Source organism: Dunckerocampus dactyliophorus, chromosome 21, assembly GCF_027744805.1.
Source record: "Dunckerocampus dactyliophorus isolate RoL2022-P2 chromosome 21, RoL_Ddac_1.1, whole genome shotgun sequence".
Classification (NCBI taxonomy): domain Eukaryota; kingdom Metazoa; phylum Chordata; class Actinopteri; order Syngnathiformes; family Syngnathidae; genus Dunckerocampus; species Dunckerocampus dactyliophorus.
The window spans coordinates 1,186,843-1,194,874 of NC_072839.1; the positions used below are offsets into that span (position 1 = coordinate 1,186,843).

Below are 8,032 nucleotides of genomic sequence, written 5' to 3' on the forward strand. Positions count from 1 at the left end.
CAGCCTAGCAATCCAGGCATGTTAGAAAGCTGGCCTTGTACTCTATATGGCTATATGCTTTGTGACGAAGGTGAGTTAATGTGCTGTTAACGATCGTATTTATATGCAAATTAGGCGGCGAATATCGCCCATTGTTGTGTGTGAGCCTGTGTATTATGGAGACGGTTTCAAGTGCTCGCTAACCTGTTGGCGCCCATTTTGTGGTGAAGCCAAGTATGTGTGTGTAAATTAGCATCTACTCCTCTAAACTAGCGACTTACATTTCTATGTTCATGTTAATTCATTACAGAAACCAGACTCCTCGAGACATCCGACTCATTACAGATTAACCTGTTGGATGGAAATTGGACTGTAGATACATAAAGTCCATATAGTTCTGTTGCTGTGCCCGGACTCACTCTCTGACCGGAGTTCTAGTGTGGATGAGCTGCTCCAGCGAACCCACCTAACGCACCTACAGTCCGCTCTCCCCTACAAAAGGTGGTACCAAGCAGATGCCCGCAGGTGAAAATGCTTGTGTTTTTGGATTAGGGAGATGTGTTTTAAGTCTGGGTCACCTGTTTGGGGTGGAAGAACTGCCCCTCAGTCTGCTGCCTCGCTGGGAATTGGAAAGCGGAGGTCTGTACTATTGTAGGATAAACTGTGGTCGTAAATCCTGGCAGATTCACAAGAAAAGCCATTTGTGGGCGGCTGACCCGCACACACGTCAGCTCAAAGCTTTGGCCAACATCTAGTGACTGCGTGTGCTAAGTTTTGTAATATGTGGAAGACCAAGACCATGAGGACCCTCTTTGGACCATGAAAAGTCAAACGTGTGTGAGACAGAAGGAGGGAGAGATAACAGATTTGCTGAAAGTATGAGGATGTTTACTTATTGGACGGGTTTCAGTCAAGAGAAGACCATTTGAGCTCAAATCCAAATCTACAATTTACATTGGCCAAGGCATCATGTTGCACCCCTACCGCGGGGGTGTCCAAGCTTTTTCCAGCGAGGGCCATAAAGTGAAAAATAAAAGGATGCAGCTTTGCCACTTTGATATTTTGTAAAGCAACACGTGTAGATGCTAAGCTTTGTCATGTAGGTGAAAAAGCATATTATCGATATCAACTTCACTCTATCGATATCAACTTCACTCTTTTTTTCATATTTTTCCTGTTTTTATTTTCCAAATATTTCTTCTTAAATAATTAGTCTGACGAAGCCTGTTTGGACGAGAGAAGAAGCGTCTTCTAAGACAACCTGAACAGTCCAGTAGAGATGGACTGAATGTCCTGAGAATGCACTGACCTGGATCAATGACTATACTCACAGGCGCATTAGTGGAAATCATTTGCCGAAAACTGAATCTGTTTTTCCCAAAACAAATCACATAAACCCAGACATCAACATGTAGAATTCTCTGTTTGGCCACTTGATTCCACGGAATGACTGACAGACTGGTTTGTTAGGTGCGATATTTGGCCGTACCATAACCGAGACAGAGTATGAAAACAGAGACAACATTTTTTTTCCACATTTTACGTAGGATTTGAAAACCGAATCTTACGTAAACTGCGACTTCCCAGTAACCATAGTACTTGGTGTCCCGCCAAGGTTACGATGCATGACACATGAAAACGGGTTTGTTCAACTCCAAAGCCTCAGAAGTGTTCCATTATGAGCAATTTCACTCTAGTCTCATCTCGGGCTGTAATAACTGGCGGCGGTTTTGTGAAATTCTGCTGATACACAAACTGTGTCGCCATCAAGCCTTTTAATGGAGAATCACAAGCTTTTGAACACGAGGGGCTTCCCGAGTGGGCTTCACTTGAAGGTAATGGGACCTGTCGTATTCTCGGCTCTCAAACGCGGAGTACGGGAACGTTCGGGCCCCTTAACTTTTCAAGTAGCCTGTCAAAGCGCCAGATTGAAAACAGAAGGTGTAGTGAGGGCTGTTTGATTGGCGACACATGGTAAAAGAAGCCATTAGCAGCGACAGAAGTGGATTCTCTTGCAAAGGCGCCTTTGATTCCTCAAAAGCGTGTCTTGAAGGCATCTGCCCTGCATGAGGCATCAGTCTTCTGCGCATGCAAGTCACCCGGGGAGCCGTCGGGTATCGACTGCAAATATGTACTGATGTTGCACGGTGTGCTCCCGACAGCGAGCAAAGTAAATATAAAAATAAATATTATTTGTTGAACGCTTGTGGATGAGGACTTGACCAGCTTTGAAATGCTAATGCATTGTTTGAAGTGTTCTGGTGCCACAAAGTACAACAGCAGATGTAAATATTTGCGACGGTTGTTGTTTTGATCTTATCATAATCTTTCTCCAAAAATTGAAGTTGTTTGTGTATTGAACATGAATAACTCCGTCTCGTGCCGTTATTAGTATGATGAATTAGTATTCCTATTTTCATGTACTGCACTGTCGTTTGCTTTGACACACGTGTCAGGTTCACATGCTCTGTTTATCTTCACGATATGAAAAAACAAGCTCCGTGTTCATGGATTCATACGGAACATTCCCGCCCGCACAATCCGCTGAATCGGTTCAGTAAAGCGTTGCGGCATAAAATCTACATGGGAATAAGTCCTCTAATCGCTCACCAGTTTGCACACTAGAGTGGCTAGAAGCAATTACTCCTGACAAAGAATAGTCCCAACCCCCCCTTCCCTCAGCGATACTCCCCACGCCTTGCATCGCCTTAATCCTCTGAACTTTCCTAAAGATCTTCTCTTCCCGTCTTCTTCCTCCGAGTGCAGAGAGACTGGACCACTTGCTCAGATATGGCAACCCGGAGTAGCCAAGCCACGGAGGCAGCTGTCAAAAATTATACCCCCCACCACACACACACGCACACACGTCTTTGTCCTACCTGACCCCCCCCATACCCTCACCCCACTCCCCCGACACACAACCCACTCTGAGATGGCTGAGGTATTATCTCCTCTCAGTGGGATCCTCACAGGTGCTGAATGATGGGCACAAGGGAGGATGGGAAAGGTGGGTTGAGCGGGGGGGAGAGAGAGACGATTAAAGCGAGAAATGGTGTCTTTCTTTGTTTTTTTTTTTTTTTTTTTTCAGACAAGCTGGAGGAGGTGGGGCGTGCAGGCCAATACTGGTGATTATTTAGCAATAGATGGGGTGTGTGTGTGTGTGGGGGGGGGTGTCCTGACACCTGTGGGGGGCTACTTACAGCATCTGTTGCAGTCACGGCCGTGGAGTCGAGAGGCACCGAGAGCCTTCAATCCGGTCCAAGAATGTTAATGATGCAGCACTGATGCATATTTAACGCACGTCTGCCGAGCTCTCTGACATTATGCCAGGGGTGTCCAAAGTGTGGCCCGGGGGCTGTTTTTATGGCCCGTGGCGCATTCTAAAAATATAATTTCATAAGAAAAACTAACAATAGCAAAAATGTAAAAATGTGCATTCATTTTACAACAAAAATGACAGAGTTGCAATCTAACAAGAAAATGTTGTAATTTAATAACAATAATGTCATATTATGAGGACAAATAACGTTATTTTAGTAGCATGAAGTTGATTTTATTTAAAGTTGAGAAACAAACAAAACAGCAAATAAAGTTGTCATTTTTGGAAAATTAGGTTGCGGAAAAAGTTACGAGAATGAAGTCAAACTATTGTGTCTATATAAAGTCTTAACATTCAAAGAAAATTTACAAAGATTATTTAAGAAGAAAGTTGAAATATTTAGGAAGATAAAAAAAACAGCAGACGTGAACAAATGAGTAAAGAGTGACGTTAATGCTAATCATATGTTTTTCACCTCCAGTGTATGACAGCTGAGAACTGACATACTGGATATCGAGCATGTTAGCATGGCTACACGTGTTTTCACTATGTGGTCCTCCATGGAAAAAGTCAGGACACCCCTGAATAAAGAGTGAAATTTCCCCGAGGTGCTTTGCGGATGTTGTGTTTCAGTCATTACCTCGGAACGCTGCTCACGTTTTATTATTGTTTCATTATTGTATATTGATTTGGGCTTTAATTGTGCTCGCTGCAGAAATGCCCCCAAACCAAACAATCCTTACGCTAAGTGACTTTAATGTGATTTTTTTTCTTTTGCTGGGTTTTTAAACATGAATCTGAGTTTGATTGGGGGGTGCAGCGAAGCAGGGATGATGAATTGTTTGCTTAACAGCAACGAGGTTACATGACATAAAAACAATCGTTTGCGAAGGGGGAGGTTATTGGATGGAAAACACTTTTGCAGGCCAGTAGCTTGTTATTTCATTTGAGAGTGTTTGTTTTTCTTAACAAGATGTTCAAAAATCATTAAGAAATGATCGGGATGAAAAACTTTCTGGTCAAGTTTGAAAATAATTGGCCTTGAAAGTACGCACCGAGATTCACTTTTGTGCTTTAATCACATTTCAGTGTTTCTTTTCTCAGTCTCCCAAGCTGGAGGTGGCTGGTTCGATCCCCCGTCTGATTGAATCTGTGCAAAATGGAACATCCGGGAAAGAACTGAGGTCATGTCAGGTTCAGGAAGGACTTGCGTGACATCTCCAACTATCGAGTGCGACTTCAGACTCATATTTTTCCAGTAAATGTATCAGATCATCGGGATTGTCCCTTTTGATGTAACTTATGATACACATCAAGTGTTTATTCCTTCCTGAGTAGTCACAGATGTTGTTTTAACTGGGACGCACATGTGCTGCATTCCACGCTCTCCTCTTTGAGCAGCGACAGCGCGGATCCTTAATGGTGACAGTGTTTTGTTCTCCGTGTCTCTGGGGAGAGATAATAGGAAGCGCTCCTCCTCGGAGGCAAGCGGGCCGGGCCAGACGAGGCTCTGTAAACATGAGGGAATGAAGATTAATCACACGCTAGAGATGGTGCTCCCACTTTAATAATCGGTATTGATTACTGTCACCTTACATCTGCAGCAACAGCTGCTGCGAGACGAGCCCGTTGCCCGAGGCCGGTCCACTTTACGCTCCCCCTGTTAAATCATTGCGTGTTGAGCGGAGAACAGGTGGGTTATCGTGAGACACACACCAATAAATGTTATGCATTGACTTTGAAATCATAATCCAATACAAGCTTTCTCAGTGTGAATGTTCAGCAACTGTACAGCAGGGGTGGGAAGATGGATCCAAATGTCGATGGTATCGATAACGAGGGTAGAATCAGGTAGAATCATCCTAACTGTTAGCATGCTGACATTGAACATGAAAACACTGTCTATGTAAGTTTATACCTTTGAAAATAGCAAAAATGCTAACATGCTACTAGTTAGCACGCTAACGCCTAACATGAAACCACTAGTGTAGAGTACTGCACATTTTCGTATCTTTCCAATAGCAAGTGAATACAGCGCTTTGTTGCTGACACTATTACTGATGCTGATACTTGAAATATGATTTCATTGACAGAATTTATGATCTAGCCTTTCATTTGTTCATTGTAATTATAATAAAAAAAAACTGTCAACAATTTAGCAATATATAAATAAAACAACCTAAGAAAATAATATCAACTAAATAATAAAATAATGTCCTTTTATTACATGCAATTTTTTCAGCAAAATAATTAAACATGGCCAAAAACTACTATTTGCTCTTATTCAAATAGTTGTTTTGTTTTTTCCCCAAAGCTGTCCTGTGTCTTATAGTCCCTGAGTGTGTAAAACATACAGTATATGCTGTAAGTTGATCCAATATCAACAGTGTAGCAATATGAATAACAACAAAAACACACAAGTATCTGAGGAAAAAAAATGATCTCATCAAAATGGTATCAATCCAGTCCTGATACCAGCCTTGGTATCGAGATCATGAATATTTGGATTGACCCGCCCAGACCTGTGAGTGGTGCAGGTAGCTTTGGAGCAATGGAGGCCACAGGTGGAAATAATCCTCTTATTGGACAGCATGGCTGCGTTTGAACGCGACAACTTCTACAACCTGTGAGTTTATGTCTGCGTTATATTCCTTCACGCTTCTGTTTGGCAATGATATCAGTCCCTCCACGATTGTTTGGGTCGAAATAGTCACAAAGTTGTGCAAAATTGAGGTGGATTTTTTTTCCAAAGTTTTTTTGTTATCAGTGTTGTTTGTCACTTTAGCCCCAAAAGTAGAGGATTTCAAGAAAATATACATTGCTTGCACACCAAGTGCAGAGCGTATTGTTGATGTTGACAGCAGCCCCTCCCCAGCACCTCACAAGCCTTTTTTGAGATGCCTGATTTGACAGGAAGTGGCACTGTTTGTTTGAAGTGTCTTTTTCCACCAAGGGCCACATGCTGACATATCGAAACATGTGGGGTCCACTTTTTCTGCTTAGATTGCACTTTTCTGCTCATTTTTTCCTTTTTTGTGAATCTTTGTATAATAATAAAGTCATAATATTATGACTTCATCCCAAATTATTTTCATTTCATTCTCAACTTTTCCCAACCTAATTTTCCAAAAGTCGCGTCTTGATTTTTTGTTTTCTTTGTCATGATATTACATTTTTTTTAAAACTAACATCTTTTCAAAGCTATTTTTTGTCAATATGTATGATAACAAAACCAATTACATTGAAAAAAAGGATAGATGCTGATAGTCCTAACCCCAACAACTGCTATGCACATGCAATGGAGGTGATATCATGAGAAAGAACTGCATTTAGATGACTTCACAGTGAGCCTGATTGATTATTTACAAATACGGGATCCATTATATGAATTGATATGTGTATATATTGATATGTGTATATATGTATATATATATATATATATATATATATGTATATATATATATGTGTATATATATATATGTATATATATATGTGTATATATATATGTATATATATATGTATGTATATATATATGTATATATATATATATATGTATATATATATATATATATGTATATATATATATGTATGTATTAAGAGTTCAACTTTGTGCTTATAAAATATTTTTGCCTTGTAGTATTATGACTCTGTTGTTGCAAAATGATGACTTTTTCTTTTTCTTAGCATTTTAACTTTATTCTCGTAACATTTTGACTATTTACAGAAAATTACTCTCTTTTCTTCCATTTTTGCTGTTGTTATTTTAGTTATCCTATTTAATTGCATTTTTGGCGTCAGAAGTGAGATCTGCCTCAATCACTCTCAATTTGCAGTGGTGTAGAACTACCCGGTGTCTGAAGTGGGATCTGCCACAATGCTCCATAATGTGCCGAGGGCCACAAATAGCCCCCAGGCTGCACTTTGGACACCCCTAGGTTAGAAAGTTGATGTTTATGCGCGGCTCGAGGGCAAATTGGATTGGTGAAAATGACGATGATTGGCCAAAATGTGCAAGGAAGTTGCAGCAATTGGACAAAGTTGCGAGGCCGTGCCTAATTTTCAGGAATTGGTGGAACTGCAAGATCCTGGAGGGTGTGTAATGTATACATTTAATATCCACTGAAGTCATCATGCTGAAGCTTTGCCAGCCTCCCTTAAGGCAAAGAACTGAAACCTGGTTTTCATGCAGGAACACATCCCATCAGTTTCCTGAGCAATGTGCGTATCAGCGGTGTATCAGGCCCTCCAGGCACGTAAGTGCATTTCTACGTCTAAACACAATTGGCAATTGATGCAACTGTGGTCATACAAGAAGAGAGAGAGAAAAATAGTGGCAGTAATATCTGAACTCTGACCCCGAGGCTGATGCTTGCTGGTCGGGAGGATGCAGGTAATGAGAAAAGAGCAACAGTGCTGTTTCTCTGAATGAAAACACGCATGGTTGTGACCCCCAGATGACCTTTTTCAGCCTTGAGGGCAGCTGGGGCGGTTTGATTGGCGTGTGCCCGCCATTGATCTGAGTGCGCACAGAAATGCTGACGCGCGATACGATGCGATTAAGTTGGGGAAGAAAAAAGGTCAATCATTGCTGCTACAAGTGGAATGAATGCAGCATGAGGCAGGGTGCAATCGCAACTATTCCAGGCCCGTTTTCACATCGCACCCGTCACTTTACTTCTATTCCACAAGTAGACTCTTCAAGGGCCAATATAGATGCAATTGCACATGCAGTTG

General features: G+C 41.4%; 1 long non-coding RNA gene across 1 annotated transcript; it reads left to right on the forward strand.

Annotated features, from left to right (window-relative positions):
• On the forward strand, positions 1–6,429 carry LOC129174108 (uncharacterized). The gene is made up of 3 exons (XR_008567364.1): positions 1–70; positions 290–504; positions 4,403–6,429. It is a non-coding gene; the product is annotated as an uncharacterized LOC129174108 (long non-coding RNA).
• The last annotated feature ends 1,603 nt before the right edge of the window (positions 6,430–8,032 follow it).